Below are 27076 nucleotides of genomic sequence, written 5' to 3'. Positions count from 1 at the left end.
CATCCAGCCTGAAGACGTTGTGAAATGGACAGCCCTAGACCTTACTCTCTCACTACGTCTCCGTACGATTGTCATCGTAGACATGTATTTTTTTTTTTTGTAAATGCGTGCGTCAATAAACGATCTTGTTTGATCCACACCAGTTTTGCAAGACTCGCCTGAATCTATATTTCACGCTGTTAATTTGGGTCTTTACGTCCCAAAACCACGATATGATTATGAGACGCGGTAGGGGAGGGAACCGGAAATTTCGACTACCTGGGATTCTTTAACGTTCATTCTACAGTTTAATGTGGACGGATGAACCACGCAACCCCTGGCTACGTCAATAAATTGCCATACCGCTAAGAAGTTGCAAAGCAGGAAGTAAAGTTGCATTGCATTATGGTGCAGCACATTAACGACACGGATGCAATCGTGGGACTGCATTCACTAGCTGTAGTGTTCGCTTGATTACGAAGAATCCCGACGCCCTAACCACTACGCTACAGGTGCATTTTCTCTATGGCAGAATTTTACAAACAAGAACACCCCACGCCTCAAATTTACTGCTGAAGCTTTCAGTAAATGATCCCACGTGTGACACACGTTTAAAACGGCCTCACATGACGCAGTTTCGACACCTCGCTTCCTCGGGCGAAATAGAACACCTTTAAGAATGCCTCACATGGCAATTCGATTGTTTCAGATGCTAATTCCTATTTCCTGTCTCCCCCCTTCTTTCCTGCTGGTTGCGCAGCAAGTCGAGTTTACAAGTACAAACCAACTAGTCTGCAAAGAAGTATTGCTTCAGATGCGCGGCGCGCCTCCCACATGTTGATGGTTTCTTTTTTTTTTTTTTCGTGCAACATTTTCACATTGCTGGTGATGCGTTGTATAGAGGTTCGTAGGACGTCTCACTTGTCCTATATTTCTTTCCCTTCTCTATGAGCTCCCATAAGCCACGGCTGATTTTAGGCCTCGTGCGGCCGCGTGAACTAGGCACGTTGTATTGTTGTCAACTCGTGCCTCGCGTTTGATGTTCATTGGTGCAAAACGAAGAAATATAGCGATATTAATGAGCACACACAAAGTTTAAATGTGATAGGCTGCATTGTAGAAGATGTACGAAAAGGATCAGATTGGCATCCACCCATTTGTAGCACATAATATGCAAGGAAATTTGATCGATTTCTTAGAAAAGCTTCTTAGTTGACGAAGACCATGTCCGGAGAGCTTTCTAGTTGCGGAAAAACATTCACGGTGAAATTGCAGCGCGCACAAAACACAGTGAGGTGGAGGTTTGTCAACTTCACTTTATTGCGCGCTGCAACTTCACTACGAGTAGGAATCAACTCTCCAAAGTAATTGTTTAAAAGCCTTTGTGATGCTGGCGCACCTTCGCTGGAATGTTGAGGCATGAACGCCCTTAGGGCATGGTATTAATGACAACTAACAGACAATATTGCGAAGGAGAGTATAGGGGGTGTTATTTCTAGTAATTAGAATATAAATTGTGAAGAAAGTAAAGTGGACAAAAAGATAACTTGCCGCCGGCAGGGACCGAACCTGCGACCTTCGAAAGGGCGAGACAGACGGTACGATTTTCCATGCGATGCGACGTCAGACACAGCGGTGGGGAAACCGGAATGGTGACTGTTGTGCCTCAGCACAAAGGCCACAATGTCGCCGACTTTCCAACAAAGAGGGACCCTGGAAAACGGCGTCTTCGCCCAGCCGGCCCCGACAGCTGACACCAGTCGTCATGCTTTCACGCTGCCTAAGGGACTATACACGCGCTATCCGCACACCCGCTCAGCGCCTGACGGGACACCTGCCGCCCGCAAACGGAGGAAGAAAAACCGGAACGAGGCCAATCGTCGCACACGGGGTACCGGTTTTTCCTCCTCCGTTTGCGGGCGGCAGGTGTCCCGCCACGTGCGGAGCGGGTGTGCGGATAGCGCGTGTATAGTCCCTAAGAGCAGCATTCCTGAGGGCGATGGAAGGGACAGACAATGGCGCTTCCAACAACTGCAACTGACGGAAAGCCATGAACTGCAACTGACGGAAAGCCATGAACTGCAACTGACGGAAAGCCATCAACTGCAACTGGCGGAAAGCCATCACCTGCAACCGGCGGCGGGCTAAGAGGACAATGGACGGCTACCCGATTTAAGGCCGTGCCGGTCCGTGGTTAGGGAGTCGAACCACCGACGTGGTCGGGCTGGCAGTCATGTTGACTGAGAACGAAAATATGTAAATAGTCTGTACATAAAATATTTTCCTTCTTCACCTTGCCCTTACTGACTACTCCGAGCACGATGCACACCCGTGTTCGCACCGGCCACGCAACCCAAGTCCCAACAGCGGTTCCAGAGGTGGGATGCAACGACGCGTATTCCCAGCGGCGAGCCTGAGGGACGACATCGGAACATAACGGTGGCGGTAGCGATGGGCCACGCAACCTCATTCCTAACATGACCTTTTATAGCATCGGACACTTTATGAGGTATATATGTACATTAAACCTAGGAGTGTTAGTCAGCACCGGTCGCAGCCATGGCGGCAAGTGTGGAACACTTTTTCTGCCTGTTCGAGGGCATGGAAAGCTTTTTGTGGGGTAGCTTTCAGTATTGAAAAAAAAAAAAGAAAGAGTTCTTGGAGAAACCCAGATGTTTCCAAAGTTCTAGAGCCTAGGTGGCTTCAGTTGCCTTTCTTACTTTCTATTCTATGGTCTTTGGTCGTGCTTTCCATATCAGCACTGAGTCGCACGTCAGAAATAGTTACCCAGAACTCTGCGTACGAAATAGCCTTCACTTGGCGCACCTGAACATGCAGGAGGTGCTCGACGGCTTTCCCACCGAAATTCCTGAAATTCATATCCAGAAGATGGCCTCTTCTAACCTCACCCCCCCTCCCCCCCACTGCACTTCATCGCACCAGGTCGGATTACTTCGGCACTCGGGTGACTCTGGAGAAGTAAATAGAAAAGATAGCAGGTTCTTTTTCTCCACACAGTGGAGAAAAATATACGGCTGGTAGTATAAGCAATATGTCAACAAAGAGCGAAAGGTCAGAGAGGCGGAGAGGATTTACTGGACGGCAGCTATGGAGAAAAAACCGGCTCTGAGTAACTACCGAAAGGGCAAAAATGAAATAAGGAGGGAGGAATTTTACGATAATTCAAGGGGAAGCGCTCTACTAGGGATGGTCGATTAAAATTTTTAATCGGTTAATCGTTAATCGATTTAGCCTTTAATCGATTAATTGCTTTCGGTGGAATGTTTTAATTGATTATTCGATTAATCGACATTTTTTATGGGTGCTTTAAAACCGATATCTCTTTGTTTGAGAGGCATCGTTCGTCTTTGATATGGACCCAAATCTTTTTATTAGACGCGCTAACGATCGAAAATTCCCACTTTCGAAAGTGTCGACGACGGGCCCCTTGTGTCCAGTGTGCGAAAATTCCCACTTTCGCACACTGGACACAAGGGGCCCGTCGTCGTTGGTTGATGTCGCTGATTCAAGCATCTGTGGCCATCATCCCTGGACTATTTGGCAGCAAGTCGTATTTTCTCGAAGCCTGCCTACTCGAGCTCATCGATCCCGAAGGCGCGTTCGGGGACCACACTGGTTGGAATGAAACATGCAGTGGGGCGGAGGGTGAGGAAATCCCGAGAAAGGTAAAAGAGAGAGGAGAAGGAACAGGAATTAAATAAGATGCTCGCTTTCGTAGGCACGGCGTCTTTTCTCGATTTGTCGGTTAGATATTGTGGAAAGCCCTACATAATACTATAATTGCGGAGTGACGCGATCTTTTCCTTGAGGTCACCCATGCAGAGATTACACAGAAACATAGTGGCCTCAAACAGACCATCGGTACAGGCAACTGCGGGAAATAGAGTGACATGAGTTTCTGCCTCCCGGCTAGAATAAACAGCAGCTGTGCCAGTATACTCCACAGGTTTCATCTGATCGTTGCCTTAACACGGCGCCACTCGTACCTTTTCAATCGTGCGTACAGCCTGAACTGTGAGCGCTATCTAGTGTATCAGATATTACAACATAAATTTCGCAACTGTCCTTCTTTCTTGCCACAGCACAAGACGGGAGCCTCTAGCTGAGAGCTGTATTTTTCCATAAATACGCGGCCATGCAGTATTACTAAGTGCTACAAGGTCACTTCTTCAATAGTAATGCACTGGATGCAAGACGTTCGGTAAACCGACGCGTAAAGTTGCGGATTACATAAAGGGTCTATAAGGCCCATTTCACAATTCGCGAGTGCGCATTCCTGCGCTACATTTTCTCTCATTTTCTCTCAACTAATGGCAGCAACTTTCGTGCTTCAAGTGGAGACGAGGTCGTAGTTGCACGTGTTGGCGTTTGCCTATTATGCGTGTTCGTGTCAAGAGAGCCGAGTCTACATTTTTCGCTTCCCAGCGCAAGCAAACCGCGCTTGAACACTCTGTTGGAAGAAGTCACTAGCTGCCATTAATTGGGCTAACTGCATCGCAGGAAAGCTAACTGAACAATTATAAAAATGGTATATACCCTATAAGACGGACAGTTGGGCTAGTTGGTATACAGCATAACAAAAGATGGTTACTAGCGTCCTTGTCTTCTTTACGCCAGCAAAGGTGTCTTATTATGTATATACGGATTACCTAATCCTCTCCCCATCACCGTACACTCTAAGCCGAAAAGGACTAAAATGGGGTATGGCATTGGTCCTTCAGGGGTCTAAATGGGCTGCCACAGATTTTGAACCAATTTTGGACCAACTGCGGGAGTAACTACAGGGGTTCAACTTTTACTCTCTAGCACTTACTCCAGTGGGTTTAAATGTTGGTCCTCGTAGAATGCTCCCGAGGGTCTAACAGTTGAACCATCGGGACTAACCGAGAAAAAAAAAAAAAAGATGGCGGTTCTTCGCTATGTTGGCGTGATTCTTGTTATTTCCAACTGAATCAGCATTGAATGATGCAGTGTTTGCGGCACGTGTATACAAACACACAACAACACACAACCATTGCAATCTAAACACCACACGCACCTACCATGCATCTACCGCCCGCGCTACACAGCCGAAAACCAACCATCGGCTATATATAGGCACAGTATCTTGACCTCCCATGTTGTGCCGGTGGCAGACTTCTGTTCGGCATAATAAAAACAATAAACATTCGCAGCGTACGTGTAAACTTACGTGGGCTCAATGTTAGAACCGCAACACACCGATCTTTTTAATATGAACCCGCCGGATTTTTAACCCTCCTTTCAGTCAGCGAATTCGAATTATCAGCTGGTACTCTATCGTGCCGGCCGAACCAGCCTTAGTAATGCTGGTGCACAAGTCCGTAACATTCACTTATGCACACACAAACATAGAAGCGGCACTTATGCAGGAACTCCGGCGAAGCAGTGAGGCGCCCCGCCGATGCCGGCTTCTTGCCGACAACGTCGTTAGGCCTTTACGAGGAGCACGGCTGAGTTGAACGACCGCTGGCGATCACAACATGCGTCTCCTGTGCAGTTTTCGTCGTCGTTCTTTTACATACAAATGAAAAATAGATGTCCGCTGTCCGCGACGTCTTACGGAGTGATGTAGATATATGTATACCTACAACGACGAGACGGCGCGCAGGCACGGTTCTTTCACCGTGCTTGTAAGTCGCTCGCTGTACACCGCCGGCCGCACGTTGATTCGTATCGGCGCTCGCCTTCACGCTAGATGTTTGACAACAGTTGTCGCATCAAGAGAAAGACACAGATTGAACTGTACTTTATTCCAGACGACATTATTCTCTGTGAAACAAATTCTACGCAACGTTTCTTTCACCTGCACCGGCAACGAACTCGCACCGGCCGCCGGTCGGCTTGGTGCCGACGACGTAGCGAAGCCTACTTCGTATACTGCTTCGTAGTTGTAGCCGGTGACTCTGCGGGAACACAACCGCTTACGAATAGCTTACTTTTGTTAGCGCTGGCAGTGTTCTTCGCAGTTCTTCCTAATCCGGCACATTGAAGCGAGAGATCGGCGGTCTCCGGACTCGAAGGCTTGCACTTGTTTGGGTCCGGCAGCTCGACAGGGAAGAAACGTGGGTGAGCGCGCTCGCTCGCTGTGTGCGCCGGCGCGAGTTGAACTTGACTCTCATAACTGCTTCTATTCGTTGTAATAGTGCTTCGCTTTCACTCTGGCGTGTAAGCCATGTAACTCGTAATCGTGCTAGCCGACAGGGCCGAGAAGTGCAGCGCGGCAGCGGGCGATCGGCGCGCAGTTACACCCCCCGTTGGTCCCCTTCTTGCCGGGCGTTTGCGCACGACACGCACTGTCTCGCATTTAGACCCTGCTGGACGAACAGTTGATCCTTTGGTTTAACGACTGCCGTTAGTCCAATTTTGCCCAGTTTCGGCTTAGAGTGTACTTCATCACTCTTTTTCCCCCGTTGCGTTTTCCCCGGTGCAGAGCGTGCTAGCTCAGGCCACCATCTCTGCCTTGTAATATATTTTCTCTCTCGCTCTTTCATTGGTAAACAATATTTTATTTACGAAAGCTGTATAACAGAACGTCACTAAGAACTAGTCAGGAAATAAGCAGCGCATATTACAATGCCGCACTTACACAAAAAACGAGTAAAATCTGAGGGTTGAATAAAATACAAAGAAAGTTGCGACTGACACTACAAGCGACGAAAACTACTCGTTTGTCAAATGTAAGGAGAGATGCGTTTATGCGGCAACACGATGAAACAGCGCGTCAAAAAACGAACACGTACAAAATAAGCAACAAGACGATGCGCTGGCACGTATGAAATTTACAAAAAAGAATAAACTTCTGTGTTGAAAGTTGGCGAATCGCCGTGCTGCTAACTTTCTCAACAATCCCCTTTTGTTTTGTTACATGCTGTTGCTGCTCCGAACCACATGCATTTTTCTACTGAGCGAAGAAATGTCAGTTGCCCGAGATGCTCGGGCGACAACCTATACACCTCCTTTGGGTCGCCAGACATCCAGCATGCGAAAAAAAGGCGCTCGAATGCTACTGACGTTGCAGGAATTGGCAAATACTCAATCGCAACGTCAAACACATGATCTAGGCCAGTTCGCATGCTGTGCCAAGTCTCAAGTGGGTTCGGATTGGTGCGGCGATCGACAGGGTTACTATACTATGTTTTGAACTGAGAAGGCAGTTGGTTCATCGGATCGTCCTCCAGGGCAACTGGTGCAACGCAATTGCGTAGAAGTGCGCGTGGTGCGCGATCGACGGCAACCAGCTTAAGGAGAGGAGGTGAAGGCAGTAGCAGTGGTAGTAGCAGTAGACTGTGAGCCGGAGAGAAGCGGGCACGTTCATTTCTGCCTCGATGGGGTGTAGCCGCCGGAGCCGCCTCCTTCCCGGGCTTCAAGCATTGGGGAGTGCTTGGAGTTGGACGCCGTACGCGATGGAGATCAGGGCGAGTTCATATCTTTCTCAGCTCCGGGCTTGTTCTGCTAGCGCAGAAATATGCGCTGTAGTGAAAGAAAGCAGTGAGAGAGAGGCGATGTGCACGGCATCTGTATCTCAGGATAGCGCGCCTCGCAGTCATGCGGTCCGGCCAAGGGGCGAGGTTGGGGGGCGGGATTGGGGGGTGCCGTAATCGATTAATCGAATAGTTTTAATAGATTAATTCGATTAATCGAGCGGCTGAAATCGATGACGATTAATCGATTAATTGTGGACCTTAATCGATTAATCGATTAATCGTTCATCGATTTTACCATCCCTACGCTCTACTGTTTGAAGCGAGATCGGGTTGCCTTAGAACGCGTAGTTATAAAGCGAAATTCAGTAAATAAGAACAATGCACATGCTGCGGGGAAGATAAGGAAACGGCGGAGCATGTTCTGATTGAATGTGGAGATATCCGCCCAGGTGTACGTTTGGGCACGAACCTACATAAGGCCTTGGGTTTTAGTTTAGGGACAACAATGGAAAGCTGAACACACCCGCGATTGAAATAAGTAAGAGACGGTTAGAGTATTGGTGGCAAAAAATTAGAAAGGGCAAAAATAAATATTGGAACAAATAAGGACATTCTGCCGTAAAGGGCAGAGAACTGGGCTGAGAATTTACGTTTGTTTTCCTGTAGTAGCAAGTTTTTTTTTTTTTTTTTCGAGCCTGGTGGCACACTTGTCCCCGCCCCGTTATAGAGGGGACGCTCATAGCATCCATCCATCCATTCACCACCTGTGTCATTACACTAATCTCTGAAGGCTGCCTCTCCCTCTCCTATTCCGCTATTCCGCTAAGCCCGCTAAACTATAGCTGTCTATTGTTAGAGCAAATGGCGGATTAGTCCTTCGCAAAATCCCTCTGGATCTGAGCAGGAAGCAATGGCGTTAGGAAGCGTGTTCCACAAGGTTATTGTCTGTGGGAAGAAGCAGTTATTCATCGCTGCTGTGCGACCGCTTATGCGTGCAAAGGGACATGTGTGTGAGCTAATCTCGAAGATGATCGTACGGCTGGAATAAGAAGCGTGCGCCTTGTATGCGTCTGATAAAAGAAGCAACGAAACAGGCAAAGACGGGCAATTATGCGACGTGACTCGAGCGTTGTTAGTGACAGGGTGCGTTTCAAATCAGTTATAATAATGTATGATGCATGATATTGCCGCAGAGACTCCCGACAGTAATAAGTATTCTCTACCAAGAAGCCAGCGGGCCGCTGGGTTAGCGTCCGCAATCTCGCGCCTGCTCGCGCTTCCTGTGGCCGCGCGGCACATGCCTCTCGCGCACGGACACGAGACAGGGTGGTTGACCTGCGAGCCTTGAGAAGTGCGTTCGTCGAACGGACACCTTTATGTGTGGAACGCTATAGCGGACTCCTTGATTTTGCAACTAGCTATCTGGGCACAAGTTCACCTATATAATGTTGTACTGCTTCTATTTCATCCGTAAGGTATATGATTGCGATGGGTGCCAAATGGAGGGTTAATTAAAATGGATAATTAAACTACATTACTAATTACTTTTCTAGATTTTCATAAATGTAATTCAGTTACATTATAATTTCTTTCGAAAAGTCATGAAAGTACTTCAACAAAAGTTAATCATTCATGCAGTAATTCGTGTACACTTTATTACAGCACACATACATTGAAATCAGACTTGCACACGTTACAGAAAATAGGTAACCGATTACAATTACAGTTACTTCTTTAAAATTTAATTGATTACAGTGGTCAATTACAGCTCCAGGAAAGTAACTAAGGAATTACCGAAATGTGATCGATTACTTTTGCGTTACTTTTCTTCAAAATGTTATTGCCGTAAAGTAATAACACAACTTTACTCAAACTACAGCGATCTCCTGTGGCTTGCATGGTAGAGAGAAGGCTGGAGGCTTGCGTGAAGGCTGGGAGGCTTACTGTGGCTTTTGTGATATAGTGTTATACGTTAACTTTCAACAGGGGTTGTTTTTCAAGGTGTCGTTGCTGGCTCTTCCACGTTTATTTGTTAAAAGGTCAGCTTCTACGCTGAACTCTATCTCAATGCATGCGCTGGAGGGAAGGGCGTAGGAACACCTTGCGTATCAGCTCGTAGTTGCGCAGTGCTTCGATGCTTTATTTGTCCGTGTCCTCTATGAAGCATCGCGCTTGGCCGTTGCTTCGCTGTTGGGTAAGGTGTTGCAGGTAAGGCCAAGGAAAAGTGGGGAAAAAAGTCTCTGTAGGGACCCCCCGTCTGACAGAATGGGGGTCCCTACAGAGCGGTCGCATATTTTTCGCGACGAGAACTGCTGTAGAAGACTGGCCACAAGTAGATTTAGGAAAATAAAAAGTAATTAATTACCGGTAACCAATTGCAAGCAAATGTAATTTAATTACCTAGAACATTAGTTTCGAGAAACTAATCGATTACATTACAAAATTACAAGAAAATGTAATTGATTACAAGTAACCGATACATGTAACGCGTTACCTGCAACTTTTATTGAAATCTTAGAGATCGTTGTATCGCAGAAGCAGGTGGTACTCGATGTGAGGGATTGAGACGTGTCGTCGTCCGAAGGAGAGAGTGTTTATCGCCGAACTGAGGAGTCGCGTTCCCTTTCCGTCCCTCTCCTATCTTTCGCTCCCATTTCCCCAGGACGCTGAGCCGCCTTTCCGAACCTCCAGCCACACTCTTTCGAGTCAACACAGTGTGCACCGCCCGCATCTGTCGACTCCGCGAGTGCGCCGATAATGTCCGAAGCGAAGTCCAACCCTGGCTTCGGCTCACGCGCGGTACGTGCCTTCTCTTTCGCCAATGTCCTACGAAAAACTGGAACCGGAATCATCACGTTGGGCTTCGCGATCGTCGAAGCGGCTAGTGCGTTTGCCAAATGGGCTAGCGGTGCAGCTCGCCGCATGCCGACTCAGCCGGGGAACGACCGCATCGATGGTCACTGGAACTCGCCGTTGAAGCTCTTCAAATGGACAGTCAGTTTGACAATGTTTCTCGTAGCGAGACCTTTCGCCCTCTTCGGCTGCATCGTGGTCGGCCTATGCATCATCAACGCTATATGGGCTCCTAGTCTGTCCGTGTTGTCGGTCGCTGCAGCCCCTGTTGTAGCGCTTGTGCGGTGGAGGGCGGTTCGCAACGCTTTCCGCGAAGCAGGAGTCCAACCGGCTTGATGCCATGCGGTGCAAGACGCCGACGGTGAGAAACGGACAGAGCCCATCACACGCCCGGCACGCTCGCGCGCCGACTGCTCGAACTGTCGTCGTAGACATTTATTTTGTAAATGTGTACGTCAATAAACAAGCTTTTCGAACCGCACCGTTTGTCGTAGTCTTGGCAGCATGCTAGATGCATGCATCCACATTCTGCACTGTCGATGAAAAACGCTCGGACGAATGATAGTTGCACGGATCGCCGAGCTTGGTGCAAAAAAAAAGTTTTGAATCTTCAGGGTGGCACCGGTTACTCCCTGCCTCTTAGCAAACGATACGAAGAAAATAGAAAGAAATATTAATTATGAAAGCCCAATCTTGCTACCGTTTTGGTATGAGTCAACTTTCCCGCAAGGCGATACTGCTCTTAAAATATGATTATTATTCGGTGAATGAAAAAATGGAACTTATAAATAGCATATAACATAGATGGGGGGTGACGACCGCCGCCGTAGCTCGGTTGGTAAGAGCACCGAGCGCGTAATCCGAAGGTTGCAGGTTCGGTCCCTGCCGGCGGCAAGTTGTCTTTTTCGTCCACTTTACTTTCTTCACATCTCTATCTTAATTACTACACTACACCTAAAAAAGTACAATTAACGTCCCCTATACCTTCCTTGGCATCATTATCTGCTGGTTTTTCATTAAGAATTACTGGGGTTTTACGTCCCGAAACCACGATATTATGAAAGACGCCGTAGTGGAGGTCTCCGGAAATTTCGACTACCCGTGGTTCATTAACGTGCGCCTAAATTTAAGTACACGGGCCTCAAGCATATTGCATCCACCGAAATGCATTGCTCTTAAAAGGCAGATGTGAAATTCCAATGAGAGTTAAGAAATTTTTTCTTCATTAATCGGGGATTGAACCAAGAACGAGCGTTACTGTTTAGCTTTCAGCTATTAGAGAGTTTTAGTGCCGGGGACCCCAAGCCACCTGCGTACGCACGCTCTTGCGTTCTTTTGTATTCTCCGTGGATGCGGCTGGGAGTACAAAGGAACGCAAGAGCATGCGTACGCAGGCGGCTTGGGGTCCCCGGCACTAAAACTCCCTATTGTCGCATGCAGAGAGGGCGAAATTACTTCTTAAAAGTAATTAAATTACATTTATAACTATTCTATATTTTTAAAAATGCAATTATATTACATTACGAATTACAGCTGGCCAAAAGTAATGACATTACATTACAAATTCTTTTGAAAAGTAATGAGTTGAGTTGAATAAACTTTATTTGCCCTAGGGTTGTTATTGTGCCCGGGGCTAGGCTGCCAGGGATCCACCATTCGAGGAACATCTTTCGAGGCCCTCTGCGACGGCCCTGGCCCGCTGGACGGCCCACTCCTGGTCTTCGGGGGCCTCGTTGAGAAGGGCGGTTCACCATCGCTCAGCAAGGCGCCCCGCTTCAGAGGGTCCTTCAGTTGTCCTCGTCCTTCCTCGTAGTCTATCTGCATTTCTTTCGCATTCCCAAAGTACATGGGCCATATCGGCCCGTCCGTGCTCGCACCACGGGCAGCTAGGCGACGGATGAAAGTACTTTAACAAAAGATCAACAGCGCAAAAAAAGAAAAAGAAAATACGGCTATGAAAAGCACACACAGAACACGTGCATCGCAGAAGCAGGCGGGACTAAAGCCCCTTAGGCGGGACTCGAAGTGAGCACCTGAAAGGTGTCGTCGTCCTTCGCCGAACTGAGGAGTCGCGTTCCCTTCCTGTCCCTCTTCCATCTGTTACTCTCCCTTTCCCCCCGAGGCTGAGCCTTCTTTTCGAACCTCCAACCGCACTCTTCCAAGTCAACGCCAAGTCAACACAGTGTGCACCGCCCGCATCTCTCGACTCCGCGAGTGTGCCGATAATGTCCGTACCGAAGTCCAACCCTGGCTGCGGCTCACGCTCCGATTTAGGGTCACGTCGCGCGGTGCGCGCCTTCTCTTTTGCCAGTCTTCTACGAGAAACTGGAACCGGAATCCTCAGGTTAGGCTTGGCGATCATCGAAGCGGCTGGTGCGTTTTCCAAGTGGGCTGGCGGTGCAGCTCGCCGCATGCCGACTCAGCCGGGGAACGACCGCGGGACCGTGCGCATCGATGACCACTGGAACTTGCCTTTCAAGCTCTTCGTGTGGACAGTCAAGTTGACGGTGTTTCTCGTTGCGACATTCTTCGCCTTCATCACCTGCGTCGCGTTCGGCCTGTCAGTCATCCATGCTATGGGTGCCAGACAATACATGGTCTATCTTCCTAGTCTGCTCGTGGTGTCGGTCCCTGTATCACCCGTGGTGGTGTTTGTGCTGTGGTGTGTGTTGTGCAATGCTTTCCGCAGAATGAGGGCTCTTCTAGCTTGAAGCTGTGCGGTCGCAAATGGCGACGGTGCGAAACGGACAACCCCATCAGCCCTGCACGCATCGTTGACGTGTGTTTTGTAAATGAGTTCATCAATAAACACACAATATGGCCCGTACCATTTGTTGTTGTAGCCTTTGCAGTCTGCCAGATGCACGCACTTATATTGTACGCTGTTGATGAAAACATGTGGACGGGTGATAGCTACCCGAAGCACTGAGCCTAGTGCCTAGTTTAGCGAATTTAGGGTGACACCGGCTACGCTTTGCCGCTTAGCTAAAAAAAAAAACGTAGAGGCAAATATTATAACTAAAACTCAGTCTGGCTACCGCGTTGGCAGAAGTCAACTTGAAAAATAACTGGTATGGCGCAAAGACGAGGACGAAGCGAAGACACGAACTGACAGAAACGAGCGCCAACTCCCAAACGTGTCTGTCAGTTCGTGTCTTCGCTGCGTCCTCGTCTTCTTAGCGCCATGCCAGTTTTACCTCAAGTGATGAACCAAGTAGCTCAGCAACAAGCCCTGTTGTCCGAAGTCAACGTTTCCACAAGGCGATAGTGCTTATAAGTGACAAATATGATAATCAGGTTTTTCAAGGTTAAAAGCGTTTGTCCTCATCAGTCAAGGATAAGCGCTCTCAGAAAAGCTTCTTATCTGACGAAAACTTCGTCCTGGACCTTTCGACTTAGAGGTCTTCCTTTCTGAGAAAGCCTCTTTGGTGAACGGCAGAGGGGGAATTTCGCGATAATAATTTTTGGGGTTTAACATCCCAAAACCAAGATATGATTATGGGGGACGCCGTAGCGGAGGTCTCCGGAAATTTTGACCAACTGGGGTTCATAAAACGTTCACCTTAACCTGAGTACGCGGGCCTGAAACATTTTCGCCTACATCGAAAATGCGGCAGCCGCGGCCGGAATTCGATCCCGCGACCTTCGGGTCAGCAGTCGAGCACGGTAATCACTAGACCATCGTGGCGGGTGTGGAATTTCTCGGGAGACTCGTTTCTTTGTTAGACACAGCCTAGTGGAGGCTGCGACCAGAAGCGGGGAGGTAGCACTTCTCTCCTGCCATAAACCTTGCTGCACCTTGCTGTATTCCATCGTTCCGCAGAACGGATTTGAAACTGTACTGTAGAATGTGTGGTTGAAGGAGAGGAAGAAAGCACTATTTTCTGCAGCCCTTACGGGAGGAGGGAGGGGGGGGGGTCGTGATTGCAAGCGGCTGGCGGAGCTCTCGAGGTTGCTTTTTTTTTTTTTGTTCCCCTCGGTGTGATTTTTCTTTGCCGAATTCCTAGGCGCAGTAGCCTGGACGGCCGAAGTTGCTTCTTCATTTTACATTCTTTAGCTTTTGTTCGCGCGTTTCTTATCCGCCCCGAGTCGCGTGTCAAGAATAGACAGTTCAGTATAGGCTACCCAGAACTCTGCGTTCACGAAATTGCTTTGAGTTTGCACCACTGCGCAGGCGGGGGAATTCGGGGGTTTACACGTTTGCAATGCCACCGGGTCCCCACACGTGCCTATGAAAGGAGAAACACATGGTGGTGGTGGTAGTGGTTTGAAGAGGAAAAGGCGCCTAATTTCTGCAGCCCGGTCGGGAGCACGGCGCAGCGCCTCACATGCCTTGACCCGGCGCTGTGTAGTGTGGTTACCCATCACGAAAAAAACCTGCCCTTTCCTCCCGGTTTCTTCTCCCCCTCTCCTGGCTACGTCGGCGCGCAGAGCTCCTTGCAGCGCCATGTGTTCTTCTGTCTAAAGAACCACCGCAGAAATCAGCAAATATTCCTAACCAAAAACTGATACGTTAAAGCAGTGTTTCAATACGGAAGCATAGACGAGGACTGACCGCACTCTAGTATCGTTTGTGTGCGCGTGACCACTGTTCGCCTTCCTCGTAGTCCGATGTTCCCGACTACTTTATTCCCGACATCTCAGAAACGCCATCTCCCGGCTCCAAAGTTCAGCGCACCGAAAATGTCTTCGCAGAGAACATATTTCGGCCGCCACCTAAGCGGGAAGTCGAGGTACGTGGTGAGGTACGCGCCTTGTCTTCCGTTAATCTACGAGGGACCCGGACCACCGTCCGATGGCAGAGGTACGACCTCCGGTTCTTCGCAGCGCCACTTGACGTTTCCTGAGCAGTCCGGCGGACGTCGCCACGCGCCTACTAAACTGCGGACGGGCAGCAACAGTATGGAGGACGCGCAAGGACGGTCGAGCACGTTCTTCGGAAGGACGACAGTCGACGGTTCGATATTCATCGGCGCGACGATCCTCGCTGTCGCTGGCGTCACTGTGTTAGTCATGGGTGCCATCGAAGCCCTCAGTCCTAGCAACACTCCTGTCAACCGCGGCGCAGTGTTGATGCTCGTGGGCAGTAGTGTCCTTATGGTTCCCGTGGCGATGTGCCAGGTACTCTTCCTTTCGAAGCGACTAGCTCCAATGAGGTTCGAGCCTGGTGGCCCGCCCGTGTGACAATGTGTGATCGCAGGGTGAAGCCCCGTGCTGCATGCCGGCTCCGTATGTAACTTCATTTGTTTGTTTGTCATCTTCTACAAACGCTTGTAAATGTATCCACAAATAAACACGCGCTTGTCGGTCTGTACAATTTGGCATTGTTCATCATTTCCTAAATTGCGCCAGACGCTCTTCATACACACACACACACACACACACACACACACACACACACACATATATATATATATATATATATATATATATATATATATATATATATATATATATATATCAAAACGTTTATTGAGGGAAAAAAAAGCAAAAAAAATAGTTTAGGGAGCGGGTGGGTGGGAACCCTATTCCAGGGCTCCGTTGGCTTGAGCGGCCCGCCGCGCCTGGTCGAGGAGTGCTAGTTGCACCACCCGATCCTCGCTGGCGAGCAAAGTCTCCCTCTGCTCCCTTCCGGAAATTTTCCCGGCTATTTGCGGCGAGTTAATTTCGGGTGGCCTGTTCTGGCAATCCCACGTTATGTGGGCGAGAGTGGGCCTGCCTCCGCACCACGGACAGCTATCGCTGTACATTGTGGGGTGAATGGCATGTTTCAAATAAAGGTTCGGATATGTATGTGTTTGTATACGGCGCCAGTCGTAAGAGTCCCGCCCGGATAGATCAGGGTGTGGTGGACTGTACTGTCGTCGCTCAAGCCGTTGGTGCTCAAGGATGTGTCGCGGTAAGAAAGGATGTTTGTCTGAATGCTCGGCCGCTCGGTTGATAAAAGCACGAGCTGCGCCGTCCGCTCTCTCATTGCCATCGAGTCCTGCATGACTTGGAATCGGTAAGAATAAGTGATGATTGTCCCAGCACATGCCGCGTGTGTGGAACGTCCGTCCTTATTTTCTCGCATCTCAATCCGAGGACGATGAGACAAGGCCAACTAATCTAGCAGTTACATATTCCTCATCTCTCTCAGACAGGACAGGAAGGACAGACGGACACAGACAGAAAGCTGGTTTTAAAACCGCAATACTTTCGAACAAAGGCTGCACCTTTGTTCCCCATTGAGGCAACTGCCCATGGTGGAGATATCAGCAAACTTGCACGTTAGACGGCCCCGCACATGCCATTATGGCGCCCCCTCCGTTTCCTCCCCTTGGCGTGAAAATGTGAAGAAGTGGATAGCAGTAGTGGTTTGAGGTTATGAAAGACGCTTATTTCTGGGACCCATAGCCGAATTTCGTGTCTGCCTTCGTCTATGTACACTGTAGAACTTACTGTGAAGCGTAACACTCCCTCTGTAACCTTCTTGAAAATCCTTTGTGGTGCCCTTGCAGCTTCGTTGGAATGCGGAAGGGCGCACTTAGAGCGAGAAAAGTATTAGGTTCATAAATGGTCTTATAGAAAAGCCTACTTCCAGATTATTGTAAGCTGTCCATATATATATATTTTTTCTCCTGCTTTTCAAAGCGTGCCCGAGCAATGAAGCTGACGAGTACGCTATTTTACCAGGAAACTGTTTGCATTTGACTCAGTACGTTGACTGCGACTTTTCTGCTGAGTTTAGTCACCAGAAGGGCATATTTCGTTCACCGCGAGCAACAGTAACTGAGGGCGAGGCGGAGGGGGAAGGTTATAGTCAGTGACAGCTTTCGTCATAACGAAATATTTGTGGCGCTGACTGAGAACGAGGGAAAAAAACAACGAGAGCAGACGGGATAGGACCCGTGACTCCGCTAGAAGGGGTGAAAAAAAAAAGGTTTTCACCGATTCGTGTGACACTCGAAGAATGTCCTAAAGCCGCACCGCGATGCCGTTGTCAGATGGGAGGACACGCGGCGCCCGGAGGCGCTTTGTCCCAGAGTTCTGCGATACTTATCAACCCATCACTGAACCTGTCACGAACTCGTCAAACCTGTCGTGTGGTTGGGTTTTTTTGTGGCGTTTCGTGATGGGGCACTTGCGTTTGTTCGGTACAGCTTGCTCTGTTGTGCCAGGTGCCTTTCGGCGCGTACTGCCGTTGTACACTTGCTACGACAAAGGTGTCGGTACAAAATACGGCATGAGGGGTAGGCTACAGTGTTTAATAAGGAAGGGGGAGGGACCGGGTTGTGCTGAAAGTTGCTGGGCAAGCTCAAACGGAGTTTTTTTTCTCGAAATGATTTCTTCGAAGCATTCAGTGACCAACCAGTTTCTGGTAAACATAAAACTGCGCCTACATACAGGACAGAAGAAGAAAGTGGACGGGACCAGCGCAGGTCTGCGCTGGTTCCGTCCACTTCTTTATTCTTGTGTCCTGTATGTAGGCGCAGTTTTATGTTTTCCATGTCTTACCAACTCTGGCCCCCCCACCGTACTCTTCTTCAGTTTCTGGTAAAGAGGTTGTATGGCTGACGGTCCTTACCGCTTTCTTTCGCGCCTTTCTTAACAGTGCTGAGTCACACCGAGACGTTACCCGCAAGAGATAGCAAAAAGCCGTAGAATGGAATGGTGCGTCAGAAAAAGCTATCGGTCGCTGTATTGTGGCTACATCGGATTAATCATGCGCACCTCTAGACTTCGAGCACAAGGAGGAAGAGCTGGTCTGGTCATTTATGACGCACACACGGAGGAGGGGAGAGAGAGATAAACTTCGCTCACTCATCTTTCACTCTCCCATCCTTCTTCCCTCTCGGTTAGTAAATAAAAGCGTCTTTTCTAACTCCACTATTCGACTCACGAGAAGGAGCGCAGTCGTGCATGCAGAGTTGATCCGGACAAGTCGCATCGACGGTGTGTTTATCTCCGGTGACCATTGCTAGCCTGCCGCGGAGTCGTGCCGGCGTATCCAAAGCGACCTCTTTGTCTTTAGACATGCCGTCCCTGAAACGCCGTGCCCCGACTCGGCTGGCCAACGCAGCGACAGCGTGTGCTCAGAGGTCGACGTTTAGTCGCTACCTACGCAGGATACGCCGGAAGAAGTTGCACGCGGTGAAGTACAAGCCTTCTCTTTCGCCCATACACGAAGAGTCCGGCTCGTCCGATGTCCAAGGTTCGACCTCCGGTTCATCGCAGCGGCTGCTCTTGGAGGTTCCCGAGCCTGCCTGGTACGGCAGCGCTCAGCGCCACGTGCCGATCCAGCCGCGGATTGAAAGCCTGGAAGGACAACCTTCGTCGACAGTGTTCCTGGGAAGAACAGCCGAATCCTCGATAGTTGCCGGCGCGGCGCTCCTCGCCGTTGTGGGCGCCCTCGTGTTGTTCCTGAGTACCTTCGGAGTCATCGGTACCCGCGAATCTCCGGTCAACCGCAGTGCAATCTTCTTGATCCTGGGCGCTGCTCTCCTCATTGTCCCGGTGGTGCTGTGCCGTGCGCTCGGTAGTTCTGAGCGACAAGTTTCAGTGAGGGTTGTGCCCGGCGTGCCACCCGTGTGACGCCGTACGTGGCCGCGGGTGGCGTTCAAAGTGACCAGCCCCGTGCTGCGCGCCGAATCCTCTTGTCATTTCATTTTTTGCCATCTTCTACAATGCTTGTACCTATTTCCATCAATAAACGCGTCTGTTGGCCGGTAATGTGGTATTTTTCATTATTCCCTTGATCGCGCAAGATGTTGTACGCAAAATTGTGGCTATCATGCCACTCTGAGGGAAGAGCTGACAAATGCGGCGAGTAAATTTATCTGTTGCGCGTTACACGTCTCCCGTCCATAAGCTGCGGGCTGGTAAGCCGTATAATCGGTAAATTACGGAATAATTACTTTACCGCTGCATATTGCTATATTCCGCACGGAATTAGCAGGAACAGCACATGCGCGTCATCGCTGTTTCCCAGCCCGAACACTTTGTGCCAGAGAAACCAAGCAAACTCTCATTCAAAACTGCGCGGCTTCGTTTTTTCCGTATACCAGAAATCTGCGCACCTTCTAATCTCTAAGAATTTAGACGGTGGTCTGTGTCATCTAATTACATAAATGTATTGCATTTTTGTGACCAGGTGTGGAGAGATATGACAAAGTAATATTTCGAGTAAACTTCGGAAAATTTTGTTGCTCCTCCCTTTGTTGACCCCAAGCTTAAGAGCTCGGGGACACTGTTTTGGCAAATTAAAAGTTTATTTCATCATCATCATCCTCCCTGATGCGAGGAAGGTGTAGCAACTACACTGCATAATATATAGTCGTTCGAATACGAGTTCAGCTATAGTACAGAGGCTAAAACCTTTCTAGCCTCTCTAGCTATAAAGACACATGGATTTCTGATTGGGCAAAACATGATCCTTGTACCTGAACGTTACCATGGGACAGGTTACGGCTTATTTACCGTTCATCGGAACTTTTATTTGCTACGATACAGCGAAGCTAGTTATAATTCAACGTTCCATTCGTGTTAAGAAATACTCGGTGAGCCTCATTGACACATTAGAGAGTTTTAGTGCTGGGTACCCAAGCGCTTCGGGCCCCAAGGGCTTGGGTACGCGCGGGGTTGCGTACAGCTGATCTCCACTAGGAGGCCAGTGGTGGCAGCGTTGTTTATGGCCGCGTGCACGCACGGACCAGGGACGCATGTTCTTGGGGCTTCGGGCATGCGCAGTACCGCCGCCCCAACGTCTTGGGTATGCAAGCCGCTTGGATACTGTGGGGATTGAGGCTTGCCCGTCGCCATTGCGCGGGTTTTTCGCCTATTTCTGCCATCCTCATGTCCGATCATGTCGCTCCCCTCCTCCGCCGTCCTACGGCGCTGGGTGAGCGGGGGTGACGTTAACCCCCTCACCCCGGCGCCGGATCGCGACGGTGGCGCCACGTTCGAGTCTCGCGTGCTCGCGTCTCGCGAGACGTTGCGCGCGGCGGGGGAGTCAGACTCTCTCTGGACCTCGTAAGGTGAGCACGTCTTTTCTTTCCTGTCCGTCGGCTCCTTTGTTTGGGCTCGCTCGGACGGAGTTCGCCAACGGTGCCTTGCGCCAGCGGCGAGCGCTTACCTTACGTTGTCCTTTCCGAACGCTAGGCTGAAGAGCGGTGCGGTGCATTCGCGCGTGGTCTTACTACGCCGAAACCGTATCTATCGAAGCCAACGCGAGCGGAGTTTGCCCTTGCTCGAGCGATCGGGCCCTGTTTTGGTCGCTGATCGTGAGAGCACGCAGCATAGTCGCGAGGGAACGTTTCTCTCAGCGGCGTGTCGCCGTGAGCCCTTTTGCCCGCGGAGACGTGCTAGCGGCACCCTTTGTGTTGTACTTTCGCCCGTGGCGTGGTTAAGCCTGTTTTGCTTCTCCCGCCGCCTTTGGGAGCGGGCGTTGTACTGCGTTTTGTGGAGCTGCCGCAGGCAATAAAGTGTTGCGGATTTCGAGAGCAGTACTGTGTACTTGCCGCGTTACGCTCGGCGCCTTGTTTGCGCTCGAACGTGCGTGTGCAGCGGTGCGCTAGTTCACGCGAGGCGACGGCAGACGCGGCCCTGTGGCTCGCTAAGTCCGAACCCACGCTAGTGGCCGTACTCCTGTGAGGTACGTGCACACTACAATACCCAGCACTAAAACTGTCCATTCGCGTGAATTCTGTCGCTGCCTTTTCTTTTGTAGCGTTAGCTACACTGGCCTAGCCGAGCCAGTTTCGCGTGGCTCCTCAAGAGCCGTGCTGCGCATGCGCGAGGATCAGTGATGTCACACAGCAGGTGCATCGGAGCCGGCACCTCCCGCGCACTCCGCCGCTGCCGCGCGCGACTCGCTGTCGCCGGTCTGCGCTCTTCAGAGGAGTGACGTCGTAGCCGAGGTAGACGTACTGGCGCCGGCGCGCGCGCAGCTATTCGCCTTCGCTGTGCAGTCGCCGTCTCACACTGCGCTGGAGCCGCTTGATAGCGCCGCTGACTGGCGTTTGCCAATGTGGTTTAGCCATGGAGAAGGAGAGCGCAAATGCTGCTCAACGGCGCAGAAGAGCGGAGAAGCTTAACTCATCTTAGCCCGAAGTAGTTGCCGGGCGAAATAAATATACATGTGCCACATAACATGTATACCATGTGTGTGTGTCATTGGAGCAGCACTAAGCATGATAATCAAGCTAATCCTAGACAATCAGGAAAGCTAAGAACAATCAGCTCAACCTTTGATAACGCTACATTATTCTGGCATAGCCCAGCTAAGCCACTGCAACATTTTTTTTTTCGTTGTTTCAACAAATGTTCATTTGTACTTGTAAATAATTATTCACACTCTGCCTTTCTTATTGGATACTGCCGAAAGCTATTTCGCGATGACTGTGGACGCAATTAACATTGGCGTAGCAGGGGGGGAGGGGTTCCAAAATCTACCCGAAATTTTCTACTTTGCATATATATATATATATATATATAAGCACAAACGCACGGAAGAACAGACATAAGGTATGGTAAACCCCCCCCCCCCCCCAAAAAAAAAAAAAAAAAGATTTACGCTACTGGCAGTTAGCATCTATCTATAAGCTCTGTATAAGGGCACGCCGTATTACGGGACGAATCGTATTACACTGGTATTTCAAATGAGGCTAGTTATTGTTTTGTATGTTTTCGTTATATAGCTTTGGGTTTGGATTATGTTTACCGTCGTTTTGGGTTCACTTTTGTGTTCTGTGTTATAGGGCAAAGATCCCTTTCATGTTTAACTTGCGAGACAGTGCTCGTGTCAATAATCTTTTTTCTCTTTTTTTCTTTTTCATTTGTCTCCGTGTTTGCTCTGCGTCATACACTTTACCACAGACACTGCCAGTATTATCTGTAGCGTGGGAAAAAGAGAACGTTAAGAAGGATAATCGCTATAACTTACTCATGCGCCACAGCGTCGGCCTCTTCGAACGCCACCGAGAAAGCTTCACTAAACGCTGCACCCCGACTGCATCCAACTTGTCTTGTTAGCATTGTAGATTTCGTTCTGACATATCTTGGACATATCTTGGCTTGCAGATATCAATAGGACGTGACTGCCTGGTGGTCTTTTACAGGCGTAAAACCTCAGTTTTCTCACATCTTGCTTCAGTAAAACCTCAATATAATACAGGCATTAAAAACTTAAGGAGTAAACTTTAATTTCAAATAGTCGATTAGAAACGCGCGCGTTATGAGTAATACCAGTTGAACGCGTCAATTCTGTTCTCTTCCTTTTTTTTCCTTTCTTTTTTTTGCGATCGAGAGCGGCGCCCTGGACACGGGCAGCAGCATGACTGTGAAGTAGCCTCAGATTGCTAATCGCATTATAAGAAAAAAAAAAAAACGATGCCATTGATATAGCTCAGAAAGAAAATGATTTTTTTTTTTAAAGATCTGTATCGCACCAGCTTCCGTGATTCATCACCGACGTGTCCGCGACTGTAGTGCGTGCCAGAAGTCCCGCGTTTCAAAGTATATGCGAAAGAGTGCACTGATTTTTCTTTTTAAATGTTTGCCTGTGGGCTCTAAAGATTTTATTTCATATAGGAAAACAGGGCAGTGGCGTTCAAACGAATGACGTGTATAATAGGCATGATCATACAAACACGCGCGAAGGAGATTACTGGTAAGATACGAAACATCCATTCTGAAAATGTCCATGAATAGTTCTATACCGTAGTGTTGGCGCGCTTTTACTACGCAAAGAACAGAACAAAAGAATGTAAAAAAGAAAACCTGGAAAAGACAACAGTGGTACAGGATGCGGTAAAAGAAGAAAGAAAGAAAGAAGAAGAAGGAAGGAAAGAAAGGAAAGAAAGAAAGGAAGGAAGGAAGGAAGGAAGGAAGGAAGGAAGGAAGGAAGGAAGGAAGGAAAGAAGGAAAGAAAGAAAGAAAGAAAGAAAGAAAGAAAGAAAGAAAGAAAGAAAGAAAGAAAGAAAGATCATAACGCAAGGTATCTCTTGCCGTTTTGTTGAAGTGGCGCGAAACACCTCAGGTGTTTCGCGCCACTTCAACAAAACTGATGACTGCATGACTTAACTCTGGGCCAGAGTTAAGTCATGCACGCTACTGTTACTGTACTTCGTGGCTGTAACTCTTCGATACAGAAATGGCCTCTTTGTATGGCGTTGATAACAGATGATGGTGGGCTATTGCGATTGCGATCTTTTGATATTTTTTAAATGTTGATTAATTTTTTTTTCTAATACGAGCACTCGTGTGCATTTTGGTTGCCACGTGTAGCGTCCCTACAAGGTGAGGAGGACGGTCGAACCTTTATGCTCATTAATTACCTGATTGATGCCCAGTCCTGCGTGGTTCACGTAGCAATGATCGCCCCCCGATGATCTTCAGAAACACACAACCAAATTACGCCGCACGACATTCCGCAAGCTTTTTTTTTTTTTTTTTTTCGAAAGCCTGCCCTTAGGCATAGTGATATCCGTTGTCAAAAACACATGTAAATTCGTTTCATGTATGAAGTCTAACAGTGAACGGTGGAACGGTCCTTGAATCCAGCGGTCAAGGTCGAGTGTCGGCCGTGCCTGAGGTCCGTTGCACTTGCATGGAGTTGTGTGAGCCTGCTGGCATGCTTTACATGACACTTTTGTTGACTGCCGTTTAATTTGCGTTTTTCTTTCTTGACGCGAGCTTTTACGACGAAGACAGAGGCAAAAAAAGAAAAAGACAAAAGACAGGAAAGAGCGTCAGCGCTCTTTCCTCTCCTTATGCCTTCCTTTAGCCCCTTGGTTCACGTTGCGAACTTCTAGATCAAGCATATGAACCAACTAGACCAACAACATGTCTTTTATTTCTCTCTCCCCTCTGCGGCGCATATCTTTGGTGACATTTTGTCCACAAAGTTTGTGGGAATTGAGATTGGTCGTAACTGTGGTTAGCGTACCCGTGTAACAAGGGTATGGGTGTAAGGCATACGCCCCAGTGACTCTCTTCTTACTTTCAATGATTTTTGTCGTTATGTGCGAGCTTAAAGACAGGATGTACATACATTCTTATATATTCCGAAACGAGTAGCCGTAATAGGTGGCCGGACGAGGTGTCGCGGTGTACGTTGATGACTATAGTATATTAAGATGAATCGAGGTGGCTATCATTATTATTATTATTATTACTGGTGAATTTTGCGCTTACTATTTACTACCATCAGGATGTCTAGAATTCAGAGCCAGCATGGTTGTAGCTTCTTCTTCGCCCATTTTTTCTCGTTCTCGCTGGTGTTGTCCTTTGCGTCGTTGAGTCGCAGCCATAGCTTCCAAAAAAAAAAAAGAACAATGATAAAAAAGTGAACCGTTTGAGAGAAGGTCGGGCAAAATGTTTGAACTGTGGCTCCGCAGTAATCGTCTCAGATTAGACAATAAGCTCCTCCGCCCATGAAAAAGAACACCACTGGTCAGCATTGTTCTGCGTATAAAGAGAGAGAGCGAGACAACGCGTTCTTGAAGCGTATACTTGTCTCGTTGCTTGTGGTTGAATTTCGTCCTTGCATAGAAGACGAGCCGATCGCCGCCTGGAACTGTTGCTCAGCCTGACGTGCAGTCGTGCGCCCTGCTATTCTAAAAGCCCTGACGCTTTAAAAATATGCCGTCTCTTGAGCACCACGACCGGCCGACCTTCTCTGTCAAGGCGGCAGAACCGTCCCCACCGAGACCGCAGTTTGGCAGCCACATGCGGGTTCCGGACTTGGGTTGCAGCGTGAGGTACTACGTGCCTTCTCTTCCGCCAATCCACGAAGAACACGGACCGGAGTCCGAACAACACGGGGGTTTGGCCCCGGTGCTTCCCGTATTGACCAGGTGGGCCAGTGGACCTCTCGTGATTCGGGCGAAGTCCCAGAGAAGCAGCGTGTGCTTCGAGGACGTGCAGCGATCTCCGAGGTTGACCAAGTGGGCTAGCGGGCCTCTCAGAACTCTTGCCCAGCCCCGAAGGAACGGCGTATGCTTCGAAAAGGAGCAGCAATTTCCCACGTTGACCAGGTGGACTAGCGGGCCTATCGAGACTCTAGCCCGGTCACTGATGAACAGCGAATGCTGCTTCGAAAAGGAGCAGCAATTTCCCGAGTTGACCAACTGGACTAGTGGACCTACCGAGGCTCCGGCTCAGTCCCAGAGGAACAGCGTAAGCTCGGAGGGCGTGCAGAGATTTCCCGGACTTACCAGGTGTACCAGTGGACCCCTAGATACCCCGTCCGAGGCTCTGAGAAACAGCGCGTGCTTGCAGGACGCGCAGCAAGGCCGGCGTTCGTCGGCCACGTTCCCGGAAAGAATTCATATGGCTTACGTCATCGCCGCTTTGGTAGCAGTCGGGGTTCTTGCGGTGGCATGCAAAATCACCGTCGACATGCTCAAATATCCTGATGTGCCAATCGACCAGGTAGGGCTGCTGGCTTTTATTGGAGCTGCGTTCCTCGTTGTGCCTTTCGTGATGTACTACATTCATGCACACTTTTGCCGCCGTTCTAGTGCAGCAAGGCCCGGTGTCTCTCCTGCCTGAAACCACGTGATCGCAACAGTGCAAGCGGTTAAATCGGACACCTTCATCTGCATACCTGTGTACCTTATTCTGGCTTCAGATGCATTCTGTATGCATCACTGTCTCTACCTTGTCGTTTCCGTGGAATGTAAGCGTATGCCTCCCAATAAACACCCATATCGATCTGTATACCGTTTCGAATCCGTGTTGAACGTTTTAAATTGAGACAGACTCGGATGCGTAATCAAATTCTGTGGTCTTACGTGCCAAAAGCACGATACGATTGCGATGCGCGCAGTAAGGGGGGAGGGGGGGGGGGGGGATTGTGGCTTAATTTCGAGCCTGGGGTTCTTCAACGTGCATGTACATAAGTGAAGACGGGTGTTCTTGCATTTGGCCCGGGCCCACCCCACAGAAGTTCGGCGCAGTGGCTGCAAGTCGAGCCCGCGTCCTTGAGCTAAGTCGCGCCACCTCACCTGCTCCAGCTATAGGATTCGACGGCGGGTGCTCGGATGCTTGTCTCTGGAAATACGGGAAGACACCATACGTCATTCTGACACCAGCCCATAGCGCGTAGTTCACATTCGCCCATACATAGGACAAGGTGTCTATAAGGTAACTAATTGTTCACCTGCATGTGCCCCTTTCTCTTTCTCTCTCTCTTTATCTCTACCATTTGCGATTTACTTAATTGCTCAATTTTCTATTTTTATTTCCCGTATAAATATTGTTCGTTTGCATGATGTAAAATAGCTCACGAAGTTGTATACGCTGCGCCTGTCACTGGTGGTTAAAAAAGCTCTGTGTCGTCTAAACGAACATATATATACGTATCTCGGTGCACATGTTGTTTTTGATATATTCAGTATAGTTTCACAGACGTATCCCCAGTGTCACGCTATTGCCTGAAAGCTGACAGATTTTTGCACATTTATAGTAAGAGTCACTGAACTTCCACGCGCATGCGTGGAGCTTCTCTGTTGCTGTGCGCCTTTGTAGTGTCGAGGCAACGAAGCCCCCGTTTCTCTGCACAGTGCGTGTGAACAAGTAATCACACATGACCAACAAACTTCCATTAACTATTCCAGTACTGATAAATGTTATCATGGGCAGTGAACAGCAGGGATTGTGCGCATGCGCTCTGTTTCTCTTTGTCTCCTTCCTGCTTATATCTTTCTGTAAACCATCCATCAAGCCTCTCTATAGGGTAGCAAACCATGGGCCGTGAAATTCACAATGCTTTTTTTTTCTTTACTGCTCTTTGC

General features: G+C 49.0%; 2 protein-coding genes across 2 annotated transcripts in view; both read left to right on the top strand.

Moving 5' to 3' along the window:
* LOC119389789 (cyclin N-terminal domain-containing protein 1-like) overlaps positions 1-27076 on the top strand; it is a 489989-nt gene that overhangs the window by 19948 nt on the left and 442965 nt on the right.
* LOC119389793 (uncharacterized) overlaps positions 1-27076 on the top strand; it is a 40592-nt gene that overhangs the window by 11916 nt on the left and 1600 nt on the right. The gene's annotated exons all lie outside the window — the stretch shown is intronic.

The sequence above is a fragment of the Rhipicephalus sanguineus genome, chromosome 4 (assembly GCF_013339695.2).
Source record: "Rhipicephalus sanguineus isolate Rsan-2018 chromosome 4, BIME_Rsan_1.4, whole genome shotgun sequence".
In the NCBI taxonomy this organism is placed as follows: Eukaryota; Metazoa; Arthropoda; class Arachnida; order Ixodida; family Ixodidae; genus Rhipicephalus; species Rhipicephalus sanguineus.
Note: the sequence above shows the minus strand (reverse complement) of the source record. Positions and strands in the feature narration are given on the sequence as shown.